This window comes from Oncorhynchus keta, chromosome 30 (genome assembly GCF_023373465.1).
Source record: "Oncorhynchus keta strain PuntledgeMale-10-30-2019 chromosome 30, Oket_V2, whole genome shotgun sequence".
Lineage (NCBI taxonomy): Eukaryota > Metazoa > Chordata > Actinopteri > Salmoniformes > Salmonidae > Oncorhynchus > Oncorhynchus keta.
Genome location: NC_068450.1, coordinates 33,855,987 through 33,878,829, shown reverse-complemented (window position 1 = coordinate 33,878,829; position 22,843 = coordinate 33,855,987). Strand labels below are relative to the sequence as shown.

General features: G+C 44.6%; 1 long non-coding RNA gene across 2 annotated transcripts in view; it reads left to right on the top strand.

The window, feature by feature from the left end:
• The first annotated feature begins 9,321 nt into the window (after nucleotides 1-9,321).
• LOC118372131 (uncharacterized) overlaps nucleotides 9,322-22,843 on the top strand; it is a 29,930-nt gene continuing 16,408 nt past the window's right edge. For both annotated transcript variants that reach the window (XR_008087532.1, XR_004823155.2), the window contains exons 1-2: nucleotides 9,322-9,573; nucleotides 20,815-20,883. This is a non-coding gene — a long non-coding RNA (uncharacterized LOC118372131). The remainder of the gene's footprint in view (nucleotides 9,574-20,814; nucleotides 20,884-22,843) is intronic.

Genomic DNA, 22,843 nt, shown 5'->3' with positions numbered 1-22,843 from the left:
TCTCTGTCTCTGTCTCTGTCTCTGTCTCTGTCTCTGTCTCTTTCTCTCTCTCTCTCTCTCTGTCTCTCTCTCTCTCCCTCTCTCTCATTCACTCTCTCTCTCTTTCTCTCTCGCTCTCTCTCTTTCTTCCTCTCTCTCTTTCTCTCTCTCTCGCTCGCTCTCTCTCTATCTCTCTCTCACTTTCTCTCTCTCTCTCCCTCCATTCCTCCCTCTATTTCTCTCTCCCTCATATTAACCTAAAGGATTACATGCACCTTTCCTCTTCCTCTTTGCCTCTACAGAAGGGCCGTAGAGTGGGTGGAGGTACGTGAGTGAGTCTGTTTGGAGAAAGCAGAGCAGCAGCAGATTATGCCCCTTCTGTCTAAAGCTACAGCCAAGGCCACAGTCTCATCTGTCTGTGTGTGTATAGAGCAGAGCAGTTGGGGGTGGGGGGGGGGCATTTCTCTTTCAGGGCCAGTGTTGGGGGCGAACATGACGTGTCGCTGAGAGGGGATCAGGGGTTACAGATAAAAGGGGCGGTCGCCGCGCCCCTCCGTCTTTGGCCGGCTGTGTGCAGCTGTGGGCACAATTGTGGCCGGCCTAATTTGCATAAGTTTGGCAGAGGACTCCGGGCGGCGGCACAGGACAGGGGGTGTAGCCCCCGTTTAAAATGGAGGCATGTAAACAACCCAGTGTATGCACATCAACACATATACTGCCCATACTACACAATACACAACACCAGCCACCAAGAGAGGGAAAAAGCCTGCGATATTAGCCTACAATGTTGCTAGAACCACAGAAAGAGGTGAGGAGATGTTGTTGAGAGGGTGATAAGGGCATGTCAGCCTGAAGCCATAGTGAGGGAGTGTGCGGGGGCCCCTTGGCGGAGTGTCTCCATCCTGACTCCAGACAGGTTTATTGGGCTTGATGAGTGCTAAGCTCCTGTGATCTCCCTTTGTGGTTTCATTGGGAAGCGCTGGTGCTCTGAGCTCGGCAGCCCATAGCAGGCCCCGGAACACCCAACCGCCGCTCCTAGGGCTTCGTCATTAGACAGATTGTGAACAGGCTGCATGGCGGCCCCAGCCAGGGCTGAAGGACCCACCAGCCACTTCATTAGGGGGCTTTCTTCTCCACACTCCGCTTGTGTCTAGAATGCTCAGGTCTGTTTAATCACATAATTCTCCTCAAGTGCCCGGAGGAGACTACGGCACATCAAAGGCCCTTTAGACGTATGACAACTCACACAGATTCATTTTATTTGTCTTCTAGAATGTGCATTGCTTTTGAATTGAGAGGCCTTTATTTTTTACTTCTCCTTCTGTCTTTTTCCAACTGTCTCTTTGATGTCTTCCTGGGTTTTATTTTTTTTTGGGGGGGGGCAGCGCATCCCTCTGCTGGTGGGCTTTGAACTGCTCTGGTAGAGGTTAGGGCCCAGAGGTCTGGGGCCGGGACCCCCTAACTTCTCCCTGCAAGAGGGGTGACCTCTAGGACCTGAAGGGGCGGAGAGAGAGTGTCCAAACTCAGCCTCCCTTTGATGTGACCTCTTTAACTGCTGTTAATTAGCCGGGGTGGCTAAACGTTTAGCTTGAGAGTGAAAGAACTTGGTCTAAGGGGGCATGCGTGTCCAAGACACTCTGCCTCCTGCTTTTTCTAGTTGTGTCCTGACTGAGGTCCTTTTGAAACAATGTGGTAATCAGACACAAACTTGTTTGGATAGCGTGGCAGTGGGGTAAGAGCGACAGCCTCTTGACATGAGCTCATTGAGACAAAGCTTTGCTGAGGGGACGTGTTTACAGAGCATGGAAGACACAGCAAGTCTTTGAGATTTAACAGAGTCTCCATTATCAACATCCTGATATCCCACTCTCTGGGTTGTTCCTCGGTTTGCTGCTTTAAATGCATCTAAAGCAGGGGAAAGGTAGCATGAAGCTGCTTATCGGACCAGATGCAGTCGCAGCACCAAGTCATTTCAAGCTAGTTTATCATATCGCTCCGCAATCTTCCTACCCACTTCGGGAGCCCTTAATATCAATTTTGGAAGATATGGCTTTCATCAAGTATCCAGTGAGTGGTCAGGGTTTCTGGCAGAATCCAATTTCCCCTTCCTCTCCTCTCCCAGCTCAGGTCCCTCGTCAGAGTGGTGGCCTCAGCTGTAACATGCTGAATTCATCACGGCTGGAAAATCAATTCTTTATTTCTGCACTTTGTGGATAATAATTTCCCAGCGTCTCAGTGGGAAAGGGCAAATAAAGCCTGCTTGTTTCATTTTGGAGCAGCAGTCAAAATGTCCCCCTGCTGTTGTCCAGACCTCAGCTCCACTCCTGGTCTTAAGTCCATGGGCCCAGAAATAGAGCCCTTGAATTAAGTCAGTAATACTGTATATAGCAAAGAGACCCTATGGCAATACGTCTGAATTAAGACCAGTATCACCAGCCATAAACACTTCTTTCCCCACAGTTCCAGCAACACATTTTTTGAATGATATTATACCGCATGTACAGTACATGATCATAAGTCGTTAAGCAACTGGTGACCTATTTCATTTCCCCCATGCTACCAGCACCAGATCCTCTTCTAAGCCCGAGGCACTTTTCAATCATTTGTCCTAAAAATGTCCTGTTGTTTGGTGCTCGAGGTAGTGGGGGGAGTGAGGCTGGGTGTAGTTGATATGGAAGTAGTATTGATCCACTATTGACTGAACAGCAGCGTGTCCAGACAGTTCTAATCCCACGAGACCTTCTAAACAATCATTCTATCATTTTCCGGTAACCTGATAGGTCTGTGTACCTGCCAAACCTCGGCTGGCACAGCCGAAATCAAACATTGGGAAAACGAGAAGAAAAACATTTGTACCCCAAAACATTTCAATGTTGTTTCTGCCACAACAAACTAAAAACCATGTTTCCGGAGAAAGATCCTTTTGTCTAACAAGCATGAAAGGATTTTAGGACCATTTTAAACAGCGAGGCTTAACCTATTTCTTTACGAATAAGGAGTCTCAGGGACTGAGTGGCTCTCTCTGTGCACAACTTGATGACTCATTAAGTCATCAGCTCATCCGTGATAAACACGTGGGGGCGGGTGGAAGCTGTGGTAATGATGTCGTTCCGTGTATTATTTATGTGACACATCTGATCAAACTGCCGTTTGCCATGCATGTTCTGTGCTCTACTGTATGTTGCCAGGACTGACGAGATGATCTGCGAGGAAACGTCTCCAGAGAGGTAATAAAGAGTTGCAGGAACTCGGTTTCCTGATGCAACCAAATGACATGTTAGGCGGTTCTCAACAAAAATCCCTCGTCTTCGTATGGTCATGGTATGCCACAGATAACATTCATTTTAAAGATAATCGGGATGGGCTCCTAGCTGGTGACAGAATAAAGACGATTCATATAGGGCCCTGGGAAGGAAGACTATCATTTGTTTTGTGAATGGGTATTTTCAATAGACTGTGTGTGACAAATCCATCGATTGGAATCAAATGTAGTAAATATGATGAACTATTGAGTCAAATAACTCCTCTTATCCCAAACTATTTGCTCAACACACTAGATCTGTCTCATCTGATGACTGCTGGACTGTGTTGTCCCTCCCTATGTGGTGTGGTGTGTGCAGTGTGATGAGCCGTGTGTGTGTATGTGTGTGTGTGTGCGTGTATGTGTGTGTGTGTGCGTGTGTGTGCGTGTGTGTGCGTTTGCTGATTTGTGTGCTTCTCTGTGTGGATGCTACTGTGTGTTTGGTAGTCAGGCCAGGTTCAAAAGTGCCGAGGGGCTGTTCTCCAGCCTGGCCACCTGCAGCTGTGGGATTGATCGGCTCTCTGGGACCCTCACTTCCCATGCGCCCCTCCTGCCCCCACCCCCACACACACACTCCACATCAGAATCGATGCGGCGGGGGGGGCTCCATATTTTACATCCTCCTGGTGCTACTGAAGCTCAAGGCCCGACGAATCAGACCCACCGAAGATGTCACACATAAACACAGGTGGGCATACATACACACCACAACCCCTAATAGGTAGCTATGAGGTCACAGGTAGAGGTCAACACCCTCTCTCTTCCCCCTCTAGCTGGACCTCTGTGGCCCAGAGGGAGTAGACTCAGCAGAGGACAGTCTCAGACTCAAATCCCTCTCATTTCTTACCTCCCACGATTCTCCTCAGCGCGCACGGCCGGGCTCATCACTGCACATGGCTTCTGCTGAGAACAAACCGGTCTTGCAGGTGAGGTGGAGGGAGTTGGAGGTCGTGCCCAGCCTTTATAGGGAGTGCAGGGTGATAGACGTTTTCTATGTACTATCAAGGACTTCTAACAGAGCCGATCCTAATGAGAGTAGAAACATAAAACACTCAGCCTTGTGGTTAGGGTGTCCGCCCTGAGATTGGAAGGTTGAGACTTTAAAATGGGACCTGGTACATCTCAGCTTGTCCCTCAGCATTAAGGAGACAGATTCGGGGTAAGGCCCTGTGATAGACTAGTGTCCTGTCCAGGGTTGTGTACTTTGAAAATAAAGATATTACAATTTGCTTACCTCGTTTTCTTACAGATGAAGGATCTTAATTGGACCACCCTGTTGCAGGAGGACATTTGTACAATGTAGGAAATGTAAAACTTGTAATGCATTTGATGTTTAAAAAGGCTTCTGAAGTTTGTAATTTCCATTTAAAAAATGTCCGACTTGATTTTCCCCTACAAAATATGTCCATTAATTATAACCCACATAATCATTCACACATCCTGTTTCTGCAGTGTTATTTCCCTGCTGTAGCAAACTGGGTCAGATGAAGATCCTACATCTGTACCCATGCATACATCTATTCAAGTGGTAAAAGAGGCAGTTCGATATAAAGATAGTATTCAAATGTGCTCACTTAGTATGCTTATGTGTTAAGGATCTAATGCACATTCCCTTTACCAGCCTAGAAGATCCGTTTTTCCCGTCTCTCCATCTGTGGTCATATATGAAGCATGTAGGAAATGATTGTGGGTTTATAATAGGCTGTTGACTTCAGCAGACATGCAATAAATGAAGCTGTTTGTGTAGGAGGGAGAAAAACACAGGCTCTTTAGGAACACTTAGGGCTGATCTCCTGTACAGATTCACTCTCCCTCACGCATTCTCTCTCTCTCTCTCTCTCTCTCTCTCTCTCTCTCTCTCTCTCTCTCTCTCTCTCTCTCTCTCTCTCTCTCTCTCTCTCTCTCTCTCTCTCTCTCTCTCTCTCTCTCTCTCTCTCTCTCTCTCTCTCTCTCTCTCTCTTTCTGTCTCTCTATCACTACTGTGTCACAGGCCACAGCACAATCTCATTCTGTTCTTCTGGTTGGTGGTGGTAACACAGTGGGATATATCCACACAAATTACACACATAAAACTCGCAAAGCCTGGAAAATATGTTAATAGTTTCCGTACCCCCTTCCCAGCAACTGCATGTGCCGTGCTGGCGAGGCCTGCCAACATTATTGGTGCAATTAAACGTGAAACACAAGAGAGCAACATAGGGGAGAAGGAGCCCAAAATGGCAATAAACAAGGGAAATGACACTAGACAACTTGTAATTTATGGACGTCGTTTCAAAGGCAAGAGAGACACTGTTCCTACGCTGCCAGAGAGGGGATAGTGAGGCAGGATCCCGGCATTAAAGGAACTATTCACAGTACGTAAGTGCATCAAAGAACCACAGAGATAAGTAAAGAGAAAACTGTGACTTCAAAATCCAAACATGATGAGTGATGCGCAGAGAGAGAGAGAGAGAGAGAGAGAGAGAGAGAAGAGAGAGAGAGAGAGAGAGAGAGAGAGAGAGAGAGAGAGAGAGAGAGAGAGAGAGAGAGAGAGAGAGAGAGAGAGAGAGAGAGAGAGAGAGAGAGAGAGAGAGAGAGAGAGAGAGAGAGAGAGAGAGAGGGGGAGAGAGAGAGAGAGAGAGAGAGAGAGAGAGAGAGAGAGAGAGAGAGAGAGAGAGAGAGAGAGAGAGAGAGAGATTGAGAGAGAGAGAGAGAGAGAGAGAGAGAGAGAGAGAGAGAGAGAGAGAGAGAGAGAGAGAGAGAGAGACCCACTGGATGATAGGACCCATAGAGAGGGGAGGCCCCTGGATGATAGGACCCATAGAGAGGGGAGGCCCCTGGATGCAGACATACTCTCCTCATCTCAAAGAACGCTAAATCACACACCCAGGCTGTCAAGCGAGGAGACGCCATTAAACTGAATAGAACCTGAGCCTCCACGCCCCCCCCCCCGAAAAGACACTAACGTCATCGTTTACTTCTTTATTTTCTGTCCAAAATGAGTTATACTCAGTGTTAAACATTCATAAAAAACAAAACATATGTAGCTTAGAGGATGGTGCCTCTGAACAAAGAAAAGCAGCATCAAAAACAGTCTGGTTATGAAGTATCTGCACGTGATCATATGTAAATGATATCGTATTTAAATATGTTCGCAGTAGCACGCTACGGGAAACTAGGTAAGGATAAATGCGCATTTAGAGCATGGTAGCATGCTCTATGAAGCAGTATTTACAATTTACTTAGTAACCCATGATGTGTAGTTTCATACTATTTTTGTATATTTCATGGAGCACAAAAATGTCAGGCCCTAAAAGTGGACTATTTCAAACCAATATCCATTTAACTTGCTCTTTAAATGAAACAACAAAATGTTGAATTGTCTGTCAAACAAAAAGAGATAAAAACGATTCAGATTTAGAACGATAGACGCGTGTCCATGATTATAGTATTTCGGTGAAAAGCTATTTGTCTGAACGCTCCCTCTCACCATCATCAATTGTTACACACAGAGAAAGGAAAATGCCCTCCTAAATATAATTATTTAACAGTAAGGAACAGAGTATCTGTCTCATTGGGACACAGCATGTCTACAGATCCTAACTGTCGGCATCATTGAACAGTTAGGAACAGTGCCTAATTTAGTCAACTACACCTAAAATTCTTTTCCTACCTAAACATTCTCCCCCGTGAAAATGATGTGAGTCATTCGGCTCAATTGAACATTACAACACACCAAAGGAAGTAATGAAGCTTTTCCAAAATGTTCAATTCTGATGAAATAACCAGCACTGCGCAATTAAATGAGTAATTCAGAGCGTAGGTATCCAGTAATTCACCAATGATGCTTGTCGGATCCTCCTCTCACATCTCCAAATGGAACTAATTTACTCAATGAAGGGGAAACACCTCCTCCCAGAGAGGGAGAGGAGCTACTAAAACAGTTCTATTAAACTGGGGGCATAAATATCCCAATTCCAGCCCAAGGTATCTTCATTTGGGCTCGAATGTGAGATATGCCGTTGCCATAGTGAAATGGCGACGGCTGCAGCCCTCCTCCCAGCCGTATGTGCGTGTGCGTGTGCGTGTGCGTGTGCGTGTGTGTGCATTGATGCCTACTCCGTGCTGTGTTCCCCTTTCAGACTCCAGAATAGTGTCTCTACTAATCCGTGAAAGTTGCGGCGCTCTGAACCAGTGGCCAAGCCTTTTCCCACTGAATCGGGGCCCAGGGTCTGCACTCTGCTTCACACTTGATTGGTCCCTCCCGTGGCAGGACTCCCCTCCCTGCTGAGCGTGGGCCCATCCCCCTTGCTGGGCCGCTCAGCGCTACCTAATCGGCTTCTACCCGCCGTAATTACAATCATGAGCCTGGGACTCATCATCGCACCGCATCATAGCCCAAGCCTGCCTTGCCCGGAAGCCCAGGCCTCACCAGCACTGCCAGTCCTAGCCCTGGCCCGAGCCCCAGCCCTGGCCCGAGCCCCAGCCCTGGCCCGAGCCCCAGCCGCCTTCCTCCAGGAGAGCACCTGTTCAGGCCTGTGGGCTTGGCTGTGTTTGGGGAGAGCTCCTGGGGAAAACCGTGGAGTAAGAGAGAGGGTGACACCAGCCAGCCAAAACGTTGCTGCTGCTCTGCTGCTGTCCTCCAGCCCCCCATCCTGGGCTGATGTGTATATTTGGGGTGAAATGGGATTCAACACTGAGGAGCTCTCAGAGGTACATCCATGTACCTATAGAGCTGCAGTTAAAGCCACCATGTGGAGTCCTTTGAAATATCTGACCAGCCTAAAGACTACTCTCACAATGGGACCAGTCAGTCGTAGTGGGAATGGTCAGTCTGTGTGGGCTATAGGTGGGACACAATCACATTGTACAGAAAACCCTTCCACTTCCTCTGCTCATCCATGTGTAGTATGAGAAAAGTCGGACAAAAGACACGTCGAACTCGTCCTCTATCAAGTGAGGATTTGCACAGTGTCACTGAAGTCCTTGGATTCGGTCCTACTGCACCATTACGGTGAGCAGCAGAACATATTGGACAGGGCCAGGTGAAACCCACTGTCCTGGCAGGTGAAACCCACTGTCCTGGCAGGTGAAACCCACTGTCCTGGCAGGTGAAACCCACTGTCCTGGCAGGTGAAACCCACTGGAAGGTGAAACCCACTGTCCTGGCAGGTGAAACCCACTGCCCTGGCAGGTGAAACCCACTGCCCTGGCAGGTGAAACCCACTGTCCTGGCAGGTGAAACCCACTGTCCTGGCAGGTGAAACCCACTGTCCTGGCAGGTGAAACCCACTGTCCTGGCAGGTGAAACCCACTGTCCTGGCAGGTGAAACCCACTGTCCTGGCAGGTGAAACCCACTGTCCTGGCAGAGAATCCAAAGTCTGTCAGAGTGGGGAAACATGTCAAAGGGCACAAAGTGTGCTGGCACAAACAGTAGCCCAGAGTGTTTATCAGACGGATACCCAGCACTCGTTAGCTTATTACTCTCTTATTAGGGACATTTTTCCCCCTTGCATGGGTTGGCATAGTCCTGCTAGCTTCTCTTCACGCGGCCCAGGCTCTGTCAGAGCAGATCAAAAGACCTTTCCTCACATCTCCAGACGCCGGGGAAAAGAGAAGAAAAGAGAGAAGAAAAGAGAGAAGAAAAGAGCCAGAAGGGGGCATACTGCTCTCTCTTGACTCTGGTCTTTTGGTGAATAAGGACTTTCACAGTACCCATTCTTTCTTCTCATACTTCAGTAAAAAAAAAAAATGGGGGGAAAAAGTTGCTGGTACTTCCAATCACATTTGGCCAAATTATATTCCAAAGTGTTCTATATCAGAAACAATTATCATCAGATAAACTTAGACTTGTCCAATGTGGAATTTAGAGCATTTTTCGGGGAGAAAAAAAGAAGTCTCCACAAATCTGACTGGATTCCAGGCAGCCGAGACCCCCTCGAAGTGGGAATGAAAAGTGTAACCTCAGCCTCCCAGCTGTACGTCTCAATCCATAATCCTTCCCCAAAAACCTCACCAGAGAGCCGCCCCGGCCGTCACTCCCATGGCGTTCTCTGCCGGTGCCTGCTCAGATTTATGGGGCAGTCGGGCGTCAGACTCTCGACCTGAAAGGGATTTGGGCTTTCTTAGTGGTTAGGGAGGTGGTCAGGGGAGCAATGGTGGACTCTCTCTAAGCACCTAATACCCAGTACTGGGCCTCTAGTCTGGCACACCCACCTTATCCTGGTCTCACACAACTCGGACACTCTGGACATTACCGACAACGGCCCGGTCTGGCGCCGATAGCCGCAGTGTGGATGGCAGCAGCACCAAGGTGAGGGACTATTTCTGGGTGTGTGTTTATGCAGGTCTGGGGACAGTGAACCTTTGAGGACTTGTTGTATTCTGACTAGGGCCATAGGACTGGACTGGGCTAGGCTGCTATGGACAGAGGTAGGGCCGCAACATCCATATTACTTAGTGACAACCCGGCTTCATTGGATGGTTCAGATGGCTAGATGGGTGTGAAGACGTCAGCTGCCGGTTGGCTGTCCTGCTTGTAGCATTGGTGGCGTGTCCTGATTGCGCAATACATTGACAGCTAGCATGTTCATTATCAAGGCAGACATATTTAATCATGAATGTATTCTCATTTTTTACCTACTTTATCCAGAAGCAGAATTCTATTTCAGAGTTGACTTTACAAAATAGACACGAAATAGATAACAGATATGATCTTATGATACCTCGGTCCTACTGTTACCATGGGGGAAAAAAAGTGTATTAAAAATGTATTGATTTCCAGCTAAATATTCTGGGTATGTTGAAAAAGAGGAGCTAATTGGAAGACCTATAACTAATTGATCATGTATATGTAAATTGCGCATTTTCAAAGGGCTGGGAGCCTTTAATTTACCAAAGAATTATGTTAATTCAAACACATCTGTCCATAGCTACAGTATCTCTGTTTGGAGTAGCTGACTGAGGGAAAACTATTTGGGTACCACCAACTGTCCTACTTACCTAGAAAACTACTACTAACTAGTCACTACTGGAAAATGAGCTGCTAGGGAAGAGCTTCGGTCCAGTCTTTCACAGCTCAGTTGATCTCCATTGAAGTAAACAAACCCAAGGTCACCTCTGGACAGCTTGGTCTATACATCCCGTGGTTTGGTGTGTATGTTGTCAGGGTGGGGCGGTGGGGGAAGTGGGTGGTAGAGTCAGACTCCGTACGAGATCATCCCGTGTGTGACATGTGGCAGACTATTACTCAATACCGTCTGGAACATTCTAAGCAGGAAATGGAAACGTTGCAGGGAGGCACGTACGCCATTGTGCACATACACTACCCACTCCTCATACCTTACATTGGGAGGAAAGCCTAAAAAACACGCTACACGAGAAATACTTCAACTATATTTGTAATAGCAAATACATACATGATCATTATTTAAAGGGAGAGAGGGAGGACCATATACAGCCGAACGTATACAGTTGCATTTTCTACAAAATGGCTGCCATGGTGGTAAGCAGCTAAAAGAGCAGGAAGAAGATGGAGCGGAAATACACTGAATGTTGTTTCCCCATTCTCTGTGTAATAGTAGACTGTTAGGGACTGCAAGTCTGAGAAGGTATTCAATTGTAGATATTTGGATCTTGTGTTTTCCACAATTGTTTTACCAAAAGCTGAGCCCGTTTGTTTTTTCACATATTCCCCACCCACAGTTTAGGTAACTTGCTCAGTTAGTCCTCACTAAAATGATTTGCTGACGTAACAATGTTCTTCACAAGCAACAATCTCCATTAGAGTATCTCTTTGCGACAGTGATACTTATGTTGTTAAGGGCAGACTGAACATTTCCGGAATCCCATTTCAGTTGATTGCGATCTCAAACAATATTTTTATATTCACACTTAAGTCTTAAAATGAATAATAATTTCAACATTTCACGATAAATGTGGATGGTGAAAAAGCCTGCTAGAGGTTGACTGGAATACATCTTCAGCAAATGCTAATATGAATACTGATATCTCTAAGTCAGTTGCCAATGTATGCTAGCAAGAATATGTAGCGTAGTATCTTTACTTGGGCAACAGGAATATGGAGGTTCTATACAACTCTGCCAAAAAGTCTCTCCTTTTATTAAATCCTATTTATTTGTAAAATATGACAGCTTCATATGAAAGTCTATTTGAGCCTTTGCACTTGAAAGCTTTCATAGTATGAAACAAGAAAAGCTTTCCAAATGCTTTACCCTTTTTTCTCCCCACGAGATGGGTTAACTTTGGGAAATCATGTGAGAGACGTTTTTCTTTGCAATTGAGAATGAAAAGAATAAGTTAGCAAACTTTCTCTCCCACCAGCTTCAAACCAACTCCTTTTAGATTCAGAGAGGCTATAGCTACTAAGGAGACGGAAACTCACAATAGTGAGGATTTGTGGTTTCCTCTATGGTGTGCACACGGTACAGTAGGCTATGAAGAGTATTAAGAAAACATGTGAATGGCATAAAATATAATACTGAAAGAGAAGGCAACATTCATCATCCGAGCCGCCAAAAACGGGATGCTAAGTGCTAGGTTTTACTTTAAGACATAGGATATTAATGTTGTGTATATCACCATGTTCGAGTATAAGACTAAACACATACAACACCTAATTTTCCTGACAATATTATATTCCAATATACAATATACAATATTGTTCCGGTATCATTGGAATAGCACAGGCCTATATAAAACCCCTTTGTATTGTTTAGTACGTTAAGTGTCTGGTTGAACGTAAGGGTGAGCTTTATTAAAAGTTTAAACAGAGAATGACAAAAGATTGAAAAAGAAATGAAGATGTGTCATTGTTATTTGGAGGGGTTGTGATGGGGGGGGGGTCTGATGACAGAGTTTTATGTCCCCTCTACAGATGAACATATGAAAGACAGATGGTGTGCTTTCATTTCACAAAACTCTGGGATGTTTCACATTTCCAATCTCACAGAGAGAAACATCTGACTTGGCTGACAGTTTTGATCAAGTCTCTGTCTTAGTTGATTCTCACATATCATTAAATATTATTCGATGATGACTCCATTCATAACCATTTCCCTTGAAGAAATAACGCGCCTCACTGGAAAATAAAAGAAACTTCTCCCAATTAGATCCCAACTTGAAACTGCTAATGAATTTCTCATTCTTTTGATACCTCGCTTAAACATTTACAAACTGAAAACAATGGAAAGGATTCAAAGAAAGCTCACAGATGCCCAAACAAAACGCTGACAAACAAACGCAAAGTCTGTAATAATTGCTTCTATTGTCGTTTCAGTCTTTCAGAAACAAATTGTCTGACATGGGCTATAAAACTTTCAAACAATGCCAGGCAGCGTTGGCCTTTGCATCTGCATGTGTTGTGCAACGTGGGGAAAGCTCTCAACAACCAGAATCTATGCATGTTAAGAATAACAAACGTTTTCTAATAGCGGCCAATGCTCATAGTAATAGGCCTATTTCATAGGATATCTTTACTGTCGGCTTACTTTTCAACCATGTACAATAGGCAAGTGTTTCACTGCACCTGCCTAACTGCCATGCAAATACATAGGTATTAAAGATCCTATTCTACAGTGGAGCCAGCTTTACTATCACAAAACATGTTCATTAGGGACCATTTTGTTTCATTCAATCCTTTAAAAAACATATTTGCGTGTACCTTAACCAAAGGCTAATGAGTTGCAAAGAAATTGCAAAGTGTGTCTGTCTGTGTGTTGGTTGTCTCATGAAAACTCATTAGGGCTCTCTTTGACAGCAAGGTCACAGGAGTTTATCTGCGTGTTGGTTAGGGATCTTTCTGTTCTGTTTCTTCAGCTTCTAGCATTTTGTGCAATAATTAGTTTAAACGCAGGCTCATTGCTCACACTAATTCAATTCATACTGGGGACCTTTTACAGACTGTTAGAGTGGCGAGCAACGGCTGCGTGTTTTTCTCTTTTCAACCCTAAGCAGCAGCCACGATAGTGACGCTTGAAGCTATTGTGTCTGCTGGGGAAGTGTCCAGGTGTACAACATGTTTATCTAAACTTACGTAACATTGTTATTTTCAAGGATAGTATTATTAAATTGATTTCACATAAATCAATATATATACATTTACTCCAAACTGGTGTATGCATGTGTATCATACATACCCATTGTATTAGTATTCATGTAAGTGATTAAATGAATCTTAATAGAAAAAAAGTTTAAAGTACAATGAACTATAAATTCATGTAAAAAAATATTTGTGGGGGACGCAGTGATCCATTTAATTATGATATGCGCCTTCAATATTACTTTGAATCATTTTGGTGAACTTGATAATTATAAACTAATGATCTGAATTAGTTATGCATTTTCCTGAGAGGTCGTATCATATGTATGTGCTCTGTATACAGTTCATCATTTTCAGCAGAGACTTCGACCCACTTGAAGACGATATGCTTATTTATTTTATTATAATTTGAGTTGAGACAAGGAAATTATTTTTCTTAGCGAGATTTTATTAGTAAGATATATTAAGTTCAGTGCATATATATTTAAAGCCCCTTGGTAATTATTTGTGTGAGAATGTTTGTTATTTGTGTGCGATTCAATTTGTGAAAATAACACCTCTTGATTGTACAGTGATCTGATAACATTCCACATTCCACAATGGGGTGAATCAAATAGAGACTAAATGCATTTAATCATCAAAATTAAAATATACCTATTTAGACAATTAGTATATCAATGATAAAACATCAATACAACAATCAATGGAAATCATGTCGTGATACAAACCAAAAACAACATATTTACAAATATTTATTTTTGGTGCTCTGTAAAAATCCAAGTCGTGTAATAAACACAAAACGCAACAATGTGGTCGCAGGTAGTAATCAAATATGGTATGTTTCACAAATCAAACTTAAAGCAATCATTTTCAGAATATTTATTACGCTATACAATATGGTTGCCAGTAAAAAATAATTCAAGGTATTTCTTTCAAAACCCAACATCTCTGGTGAATTAGCAGGAGCGGCAAGAAAATGAAATAAAAACATGTTTCAATGAGGTATTTTGCAGTTCCTACGTATTCAATTTGGTTTTAAATGTGCGCTAGTGCAAAATGGGTTTAACATTTGATATACCCAGCGAAAAGATGATCGACAGTCTTTTGCCTGTTTTAACCAATCGACATATTAATAACTGTATTAAGTGCATACTTACTGAGGTCATTTTCTCTGTGTCATAGTGCGCCTCAATGTAACAGGAGACACATGGAGCTAAAATGGTGGCGGGAACAGAAGGACACCTCTGTCGGACTGTCTTGTACAATACAGTTCATATGGCCTGATTCAAACACAAATATTTGACAGACTTCTAATTAACTGAGCATAGGCGTTGTGGGAGTGGCATGACGTATTAGTAGTTATCATTTTGATAACGCACAGCACGCACTGGCGTCTTCCCATTCTGTTGTTCGTGTGTTTTTCTCCCACAGTAAACGTATAGGTGAAAAAGGCGCCTGTGTGTTCTTTGTTCGGCCATTTTAACACCATTAGCATATGGCCCGACAGTAGCCTTCACTATACTTCAGGATTTGTCTTAGTGTCTGTTTCATGTCATTGTGTATATTTGTCGGGGCCACACGTGACTGGTGACCTGTTTACATGGTTCCACTTCCACACCTCAGCGGAGAATGGGAAGGGGCAGGTACAGGTACAGCTGACAAAGCCAGGCTATTCAATAACCTTGGAGTACTGTAAGGGCTATGTTTCAACGAACATGGAACTGTTTGGATCAATGTAAACCGTCTTTACACCTGTGCTGCAGGGTTAATAGCGCCATCGATTGTGTGAAGCGGGGAGTAGTGATGACGGCAGGTGACGTCAGACCGAGTGTAGAGGGAAGACGCAGGGAGTGCATGGTATTGCCAATCTTCGTTATAGGATGACAAAAGAAGGGTTATATAACGTCACGATTTTCGACTGCCATTTTAATTTGCCCATGTCCCCGAGCAGGGGCCTGTAATCTTCCATTCGAAAAAAAAGATGTTGCCATTATGTAACCAGGAAGTGGCCTGCCAACGGCCTGCAGCTTGTTTATGGTGACATCTCGTTGCCGGGGTGACGGGGTCCTGCCAGTGTGCCGTCTTTATTAGTCTTTACGCACGGCTGGCATGGGCACCGCCCGGCAGCGGTTGCCCCAGTAGTCCCCCTACCCCCTCCCCTGTGCCCCTTCTCAGACCCAGCTCTGGGGTTCACGTTGATAGACAGCTCGGGGCAGACACAGCCTGACCCGGAGAATGAGGAACACAAACTCAGCGCTCTGAAGGACCCTATTCTGGTCAGGCATTCAGTCGGCCCACTATCACAACTATACTCCTCTCATAACTAATTAATGATTGCAGAGTGCTCTATTCTGCCCTGAAATCATGTAAAATCATGCTCACTTACTAAAATGTCAGCCCTGATCAGTCTTGGATAATGGAAGTGTGTGCATTCTAACTCGTACCTTGCACTCATTTCACTGCTGAGTAGGAAATAAAATAAAAATGCTATTTTGGCTGACACTGACCAACCATGTCAACTGTACTTTCAAAAGACGGCCTTGGCGACATAATGGGAACACCATACCACGGCCTATTTTGCTCAGTAAGAAAACGTCAAATGTGAAACATGCCGGGACAGACTATTGTGATTACCTTTTAATCTGATGGCTGGATTCCTATTTCCAGGCGGGAAAGTCTCCTCCCGAGGAGCAGCAGGAGGCGCTGTAAAGCAGTTAGCCTTTTGATAACGCAACACGAGCAAAAACAAACATGGCTGATGGGTGTGGAAGTGTGGGGGGATGGTTAGATATGGTTGTGCAAGTTAATGCAGCAGTACTATTGGATGAGCTTTTGGGAGCCTGGAGCATCTATATTAAAGAGATACCCCATGCACCCCTCTTACCCACAAGCTGGCGCAACATCCGCTTTGACCTTCACCCACCATCCCAGTCATAGCCAGAATGTTGGATGACAGTCTGGGCGTGTGTTTGGAAGCTCTGTAGCCTAGACAGGAAGCACACAGCTATTCAGGTTGTGCAACACAAGACGAAGCAACATGTGATAACCAAGGTGTTGTTGTGCTAGTTAAAACACACCAGGCATGACTAGTTACATCTCTTTTCAGTAGAATGAGTTTAGATCGCTGCAACCAACCAGATATCCAGTTTGCAATGCAAATGTTTAGGCTGCTTCCCTAACGTCGTTGTAATCCTTGGATTGCGTTTATGTATTTTATGTTTGTTTTGATATTTCCACGAGGAACTATCTGTGCAGAGTCTCCTGAGCAGAATCTGGTATGCTCTTTCAGGTCATTTCAATTCTAACGGGTTTTTTTCCCTCTATATTTGTACTAAGAACTCTGGGTATTCAGTGCCCGAGGGTTTGACGATAGAAACACACAAGGTTTTGAAGCTTGTTTGGCTAAGTGAAGCCGAGGTTAGGCTTAGGGGGATATAATAACTTGAGACAAAGTGGAGTGACCAATTTTTCCTTAATCCGCATGTGGAGCGAGAGCGTGAGTCACAATTGTGAACCCACATAACGTTATTAAAACTCAATCTGTCGACAGGGCCAGAGACGTTTACTTCCTGAACATGTTCACACAACCACAGACACACTCACCTCGCTTTTGATCATTACTATGAATTGAAATAATATATATTTTCAAGTTAACAAGATTGTCAAAAAGTTTAGGTGCTGCAGAAATATTATAATTGGTGTCAAACATAATTATACTAACAAAAAATATACATTTCAAGGATTTTACTGAGTTACAGGTCCCATGTGGTTCAGTTGGAGCATGGCCTCTGCAACTTGTAACGCCAAGGTTGTGGGTTAGATTCCCACGGGGGACTAGTACAAACAAATAGTACAAACAAACAAATCAAAATGTATGCACTCACTACTGTAAGTCACTCTGGATGAGACTGTCTACATAAATGTAAGAGAATCACACCCACTTGGAAGTCAGCCAATCAGAATTAGTTATTCCTGACAAAAGGGCTTTATAACAGACAGAATCACTCCTCAGTTTTGTCAGCTGTCCGAGTGGCTGGTCTCAGACGATCCCGCATGTGAAGAAGCCGGGTGTAGAGATCCTGAGCTGGCATGGTCACGCGTGGTCTGAAGGTGTGAGGACGATTGGACACACTGCCAAATTCTCTAAAACAGAGTTGGAGGCGGCTTATGATAGAGAAATAAAAATGTAATTCTCTGGCAACAGCTATGGTGGACATTCCTGCCGTCAGCATGCAAATTGCACAATGCCTCAAAACTTGAGACATCTGTGGCATTGTTTTGTGTGACAAAACTGCACATTTTAGAGTGGCCTTTTATTGTCCCCAGCACTGTGTAATGATCATGCTGTTTAATCAGCTTCTCGATATGCCACACCTGTCAGGTGGATGGATTATCTTGGCAAAGGAGAAATGAGAGAAATAAGCTTTTTGTGCTCATGGAACATTTTGAGAGATCTTTTATTTCAGCTCATGAAACATGAGACCAACACTATCTATACATGTTGTGTTTATATTTTTGTTCAGTATAATTAGACACTGAATAACCATGTGAATAACAGTATTCCAATTCATAATGATAACTTTACTTACAATATTTTCCCGATTACTGTATCCTTTGAGGCATCCCTTTTCCTTAAATTGAATGACCCAGTTTACCAAACAGACTTTGAATATCGATCATTTGACAGCTCATTTCATACTACCCAACACCAGCAGGCCTGACACTTTCCCACTTTCACCCAGATATACAGATGACGGTGGCAGACAGAACACATGCCATGTGGATGCCCTGATGGTGCCCAGGTGGTGCCCTGATGGTGCCCAGGTGGTGCCCTGATGGTGCCCAGGTGGTCAAAGCCAGACCTCACAGAGACAAGCAAGACAAGAGCAGAACCATCCTTCAGAACCATCCTTCATTACATGAGCAGAGTATATGATTCGCATAGTGTGTACGTATCATTTAAAAGGAAAATAACAACGTGAGTTTACTATGTAATAAACTGTCAATGTACGTGTTTCCGCAGTCGCCGGTTGTGACTTCGCCTTGTTTGACGAGGCAACTAAATGAGTTCATTTGAAATTGGTGTCATCAAATTATTTTGGCAGAGGATAATGAAGACACTTCGGACATAATTATATGTTTTTTTAATTGGTCTGTGTTTATTAATTTATCATTTCGAAAAATACCGGGGTAGATTTTTTTACCTTTAAAATATCAGAACTGCGTTTGATGTGTTTTATATAACACAGTGTCCTTGTTTTGGTAAAAGTGTCTCAATTACCTAAGCAGAAATGATTTGTGTTGTCCTGTTAACATCAGATAACCTCTCTTTTCATTTAGCTGTGTTGCGGCATCGATTATGAACTGAGATAGATCACAGCACCACAAGCATGAGTAATGAAAAAAAGAACTCCATTCTTATTGGTTTGTCTTTTCAAGGTTAAAGGACACTCTTGAATGAGGTATTGTCCATCGAAGCAGTAGTGGATGATAGCATCGTGGTCACCTAGGCTCACTCAGGACTAGCTATATCCTTTGATACTGTGGCTCGACGGTGCTGAGGAAAGAAGTATTTTGTGACTTCAGGGCACATTAACAACCAAATCAACATGGCTGCTGGGCCTGAAATGTGTGAGGGGGGTCACCTAAATGAAATTGGCAAGGCAGGTGTACAGCACATGGCAGTGGGCTCCTCTATAAAGACATCTGCTGATTACACGGTGTTGGGAGGCCTGGTAGAAAGGAGAGGAGGCTGGCAGTGAATTGTGTAAAGAGATTGAGACCACACGACAGCCAGCTGAAAGAGCACAGCACACGATCCCACACAGCCAGGCGCTCGGAGCATGAAGCCATAAAGACGTGAAGCGGAAAGTTTCCTTCACTCTATTTTACCCAAGAGAAACCTGGCTGCCCAGGGTGGCAGAATACTATTAGGGCCTGAAACCCAGTGTTTTCTACCATGTTGGTGTAGGCCTTCCAGCATGTGGCAGCACACAAGAACATCCACCACACCACATAGGTTGGATTTAATTATCCTGGTTGTCATTTTCTCTTCTACTCTGGTGAAAAGGAACGGTCTGTGTGTGTACCTACAGTAGGAGCCATGTTGTGTGATCCCCTCCCAAGATAGAGGCATCTTGGTGAATGTCAGTCTTGCATCTGAATGACATGTGGATAGATGGACAGTCCTCCCTGCGTGTCTCTGCCTGTGGGGGTTTGATTTGGTTGCCGTGCGGCTGGTGAAGGCGGAGGCCTGTTTCCGGTGGCCCACGAGTGGCTGTGCAGTGGCGTGTGGGAAACCCCAGGGAGAGACATCGTGTCTCCATGATGCAGACACCTGCCCGTAGGACACAGCAGGGGGGTCGCCCTGGCCTTGTACAGGACCCAGAGGCGTCCACTTCACAGAGGCTAGAGAGAAAGCTGAGAGATGCCACCCACGCCATTCTGCCATGCTACGCCTAGCCTAGTTTTCTATTACAAACCCATGTCAACCTTCACCTCCATCCGGCAGTCACATCTTCTTACACCACAAAGTTTAGGCGATATGGTAATGTTCACGTATAATAAAAAAGCATTGACAGAGAAAGTGTATTCATTGTTATAGCTTCTCAGAAAGATTTTGTTTTGACTAAAGTATCGGTTTGTTATAACGGTTCTCAACTGGAAAATGTTAAATAACTGATAATCAGTTAAATAACTGAAAAATAACTGATAATAATCTGATGCGAACACAATCAAGCCACTGTTATTCCAAAATATGGTTCTAGTGTAATAGGAGTGTAATAGGTGTAACAGTATGATTCTTAAAGCTCATTATGCACATGCGTAGCAAGAGACATCAAAAAAGAAAGGATGTGTGCTGCAAGGAAACACTGAATCAGGGATTAAAAGAACAACTTGATTTGACATCTCTAGGAGTTGAAGTCAAGAGGTTGCGTGAGGTGTCCAAATTATTCTGCCTTTGGTACGTATCTTCACTGCAATGCGCTTCTCTCGATAATAACCTACAGTATTGAGTGATTGATAGACAGATTCAGATTGAGCACGTGCCTCCAAAAATATTATAGGTTACTTTACCTCAATGGGTTTGTCTGTCAGGGCTTCAGATTTCTGTGTTCAATCCCAACTTACTTTTCAAGGCAACATTCGTCAGTAGTTCTGACTGGAAGGATAGGAATACTGTACTGCCATCTTTGATTTGGGCATCCGGCATCCTTATAAAATGATCTTGCGTCACCCGATAAAGGCTGAACGTTGTCATTGTAGATGTAGATTAATTAAGGCAAGGCTTACATTAAGCGAAATCCTTACAAAGACGACATGTTTAGGTTTACGTTTCTTCAGAACATCTAAAGGGCATCTGTTTCTGCCTCTGTTCCAGCACATGTGTCCGTCTGATCATGTTTAGTTAATGTGCCTGATGTCTGTTCTTCCTAAGCCTCCCTTCTCCTCCTGACCTTTCACCTAAGCCCCCTCTCTCTCTTTGTTGTGCAGGTTGGACTCCCCTTACCGACGCCCACACAGCCACATACCACGCTCCGCTGTGCAGACACCCAGGCACAGGTAAGTCTGGCCCAGGTGCACCCCACAGTGCCCCTGTCCCTCACGGGCTCACCCCCCGGTCCTCAGGTCAGACCCGGGGCTCAGCATGCAGCTGCAGCAGGTCACAGAGGTGCCCTGACAGGCCCCGACACCCCAGAGATGGTTCTCCAGGCTTGCATGCAGAGGAGTGTTTGAAGTGGGTCTGAGCAGGGCTGTGTTACTATGCCTTTAATTAGCTCCAGCAGCTGCTGCTTCCTGGTTGAAGGACCCGGCACACTCCACCACTCCACTGTCTCCCTAATGTCTTACAGGTGACTGTCAGACACACGTCAGCCTACCAGCCATGCTGGACTTAGCTGTCTAACCCGCTCTCACTTAGATTTTACTCTGTCAAAAGGCGGACTGCTTAGCTACACGATGTTGCTGAGACGAGTTGCTCCCTAACATAATCCCGCTTTGTTTTGTTTAGCGAGAAACAAAATAGTGGACGCTCACAACTCTAGCTCAGTAACCAGAGCCAGGGTAAAATTATGCAAATATGTCTCCCATCACCCACTATATTCTTCTAGTTGTTCTCTTTATCACTCTTTGGAAACATTAACAGGTCTGAAGAAAAGGTCAAAAGCAGGGAGAGCTTTCTTCTGATGACAGTAAATGTTCCACTCTGCGTTGCTTGTCTGTGTTTTACGCTCTGACAGAGTTCCTAACTGTTGGAAATTGCCCTTTGAGAACTGACAGCTGGAAATTGATCTCAGATTAGAAGCAAGCACCTCTCTCTCTCCCTGCTCTCCTTTGTCACTCCCAAGTTGGCAGATCACTCCTTAAAATCTCTACCAGAGATTTTTTTTAAAAGAGAGAGACTTCACAGTTGGCTTTGGAATACTAATACCCTGGACTCATTATATTAATGGGGTCCAGATTCCCATCATTGAGCACCAATACCCTTTTAGTTTGCCGGGGTTAGAGGGTGCCCAGTAATTTGAAAGCCCTGACCTGCATATTGAACGCGTTTTAATAGAACCCATTGGAGGCTCCTGGTAGGATATGCAGTAACTCCTCGTCTTTACGTTCCTGCACCCTCTCCGTGTGATCTCATCAGATAGCCGCTTCAGTCTCGGATATGACCCGGTCCCAGGGGGAGGGATGTGCAGGCAAGGCAAATTAGACCAGCGGTGTCTGTATCTCAGCCGAGGCCATTCTTTCCAGGAGACGTGATTCCTTAAGAGGTACAGTGCTTTGAAGTGGAAAGGTGCCCGGTGTAAGACTGAAAAGGGAGGTTTTGGGAGAGATTCGTTGGGATTCCCTTCAGGGAACAGCGGGGGAGTCTGGCCTCTCGTTGGTCAATCGTGCATACAGTGCTGATTTAATTATACTGCTGTCGGACGGTCATTGAACGCCTACTGTACAGACCAGGGGGACTCCTTATATATGGCCGCTGTGACTGTCACTGCCCATTCAACGTGAAGACACCAAGCCAAATCAACCCACAATAAGGGGTGAGCGTCAAGAATGCAGACAGGGGTTCATGAAGAGGGATCTATGGGCAACAATGGTGGAAACCCTGGTAGCAGAGAAAAGAGCATCTACATTGTTTTTAATGGTAATGCACTGTATGCCCATGATGCACAAAGAATCCATAACACAAATTATAAAAGACAGATTTAGAGAAAATGATTATGAACGTGTACATTTTGCATATGTGCCCAACAGCTGAAAGATGTATCGATAGAAGAGCAATGAAGGCTGCATGCTCCTTTGCTTAACAAAGACTACTAATAGGCTCATCGTAACCAGAAATGCTGATGTTAGATTAAGAAAAGGGTAGAAACATTTGATAACTCTCTTCGTCTGCAATGAAGATATCACAATTTGAAAGTGCTTGAGCATTCAGTGATTCTGTTATTGATAGAAGCATTAGGCAACAGCAAGCCCAGAAGCATTCCGGCTATTTCTCGCGAGGAGGCTGAAAGCACATAACAAT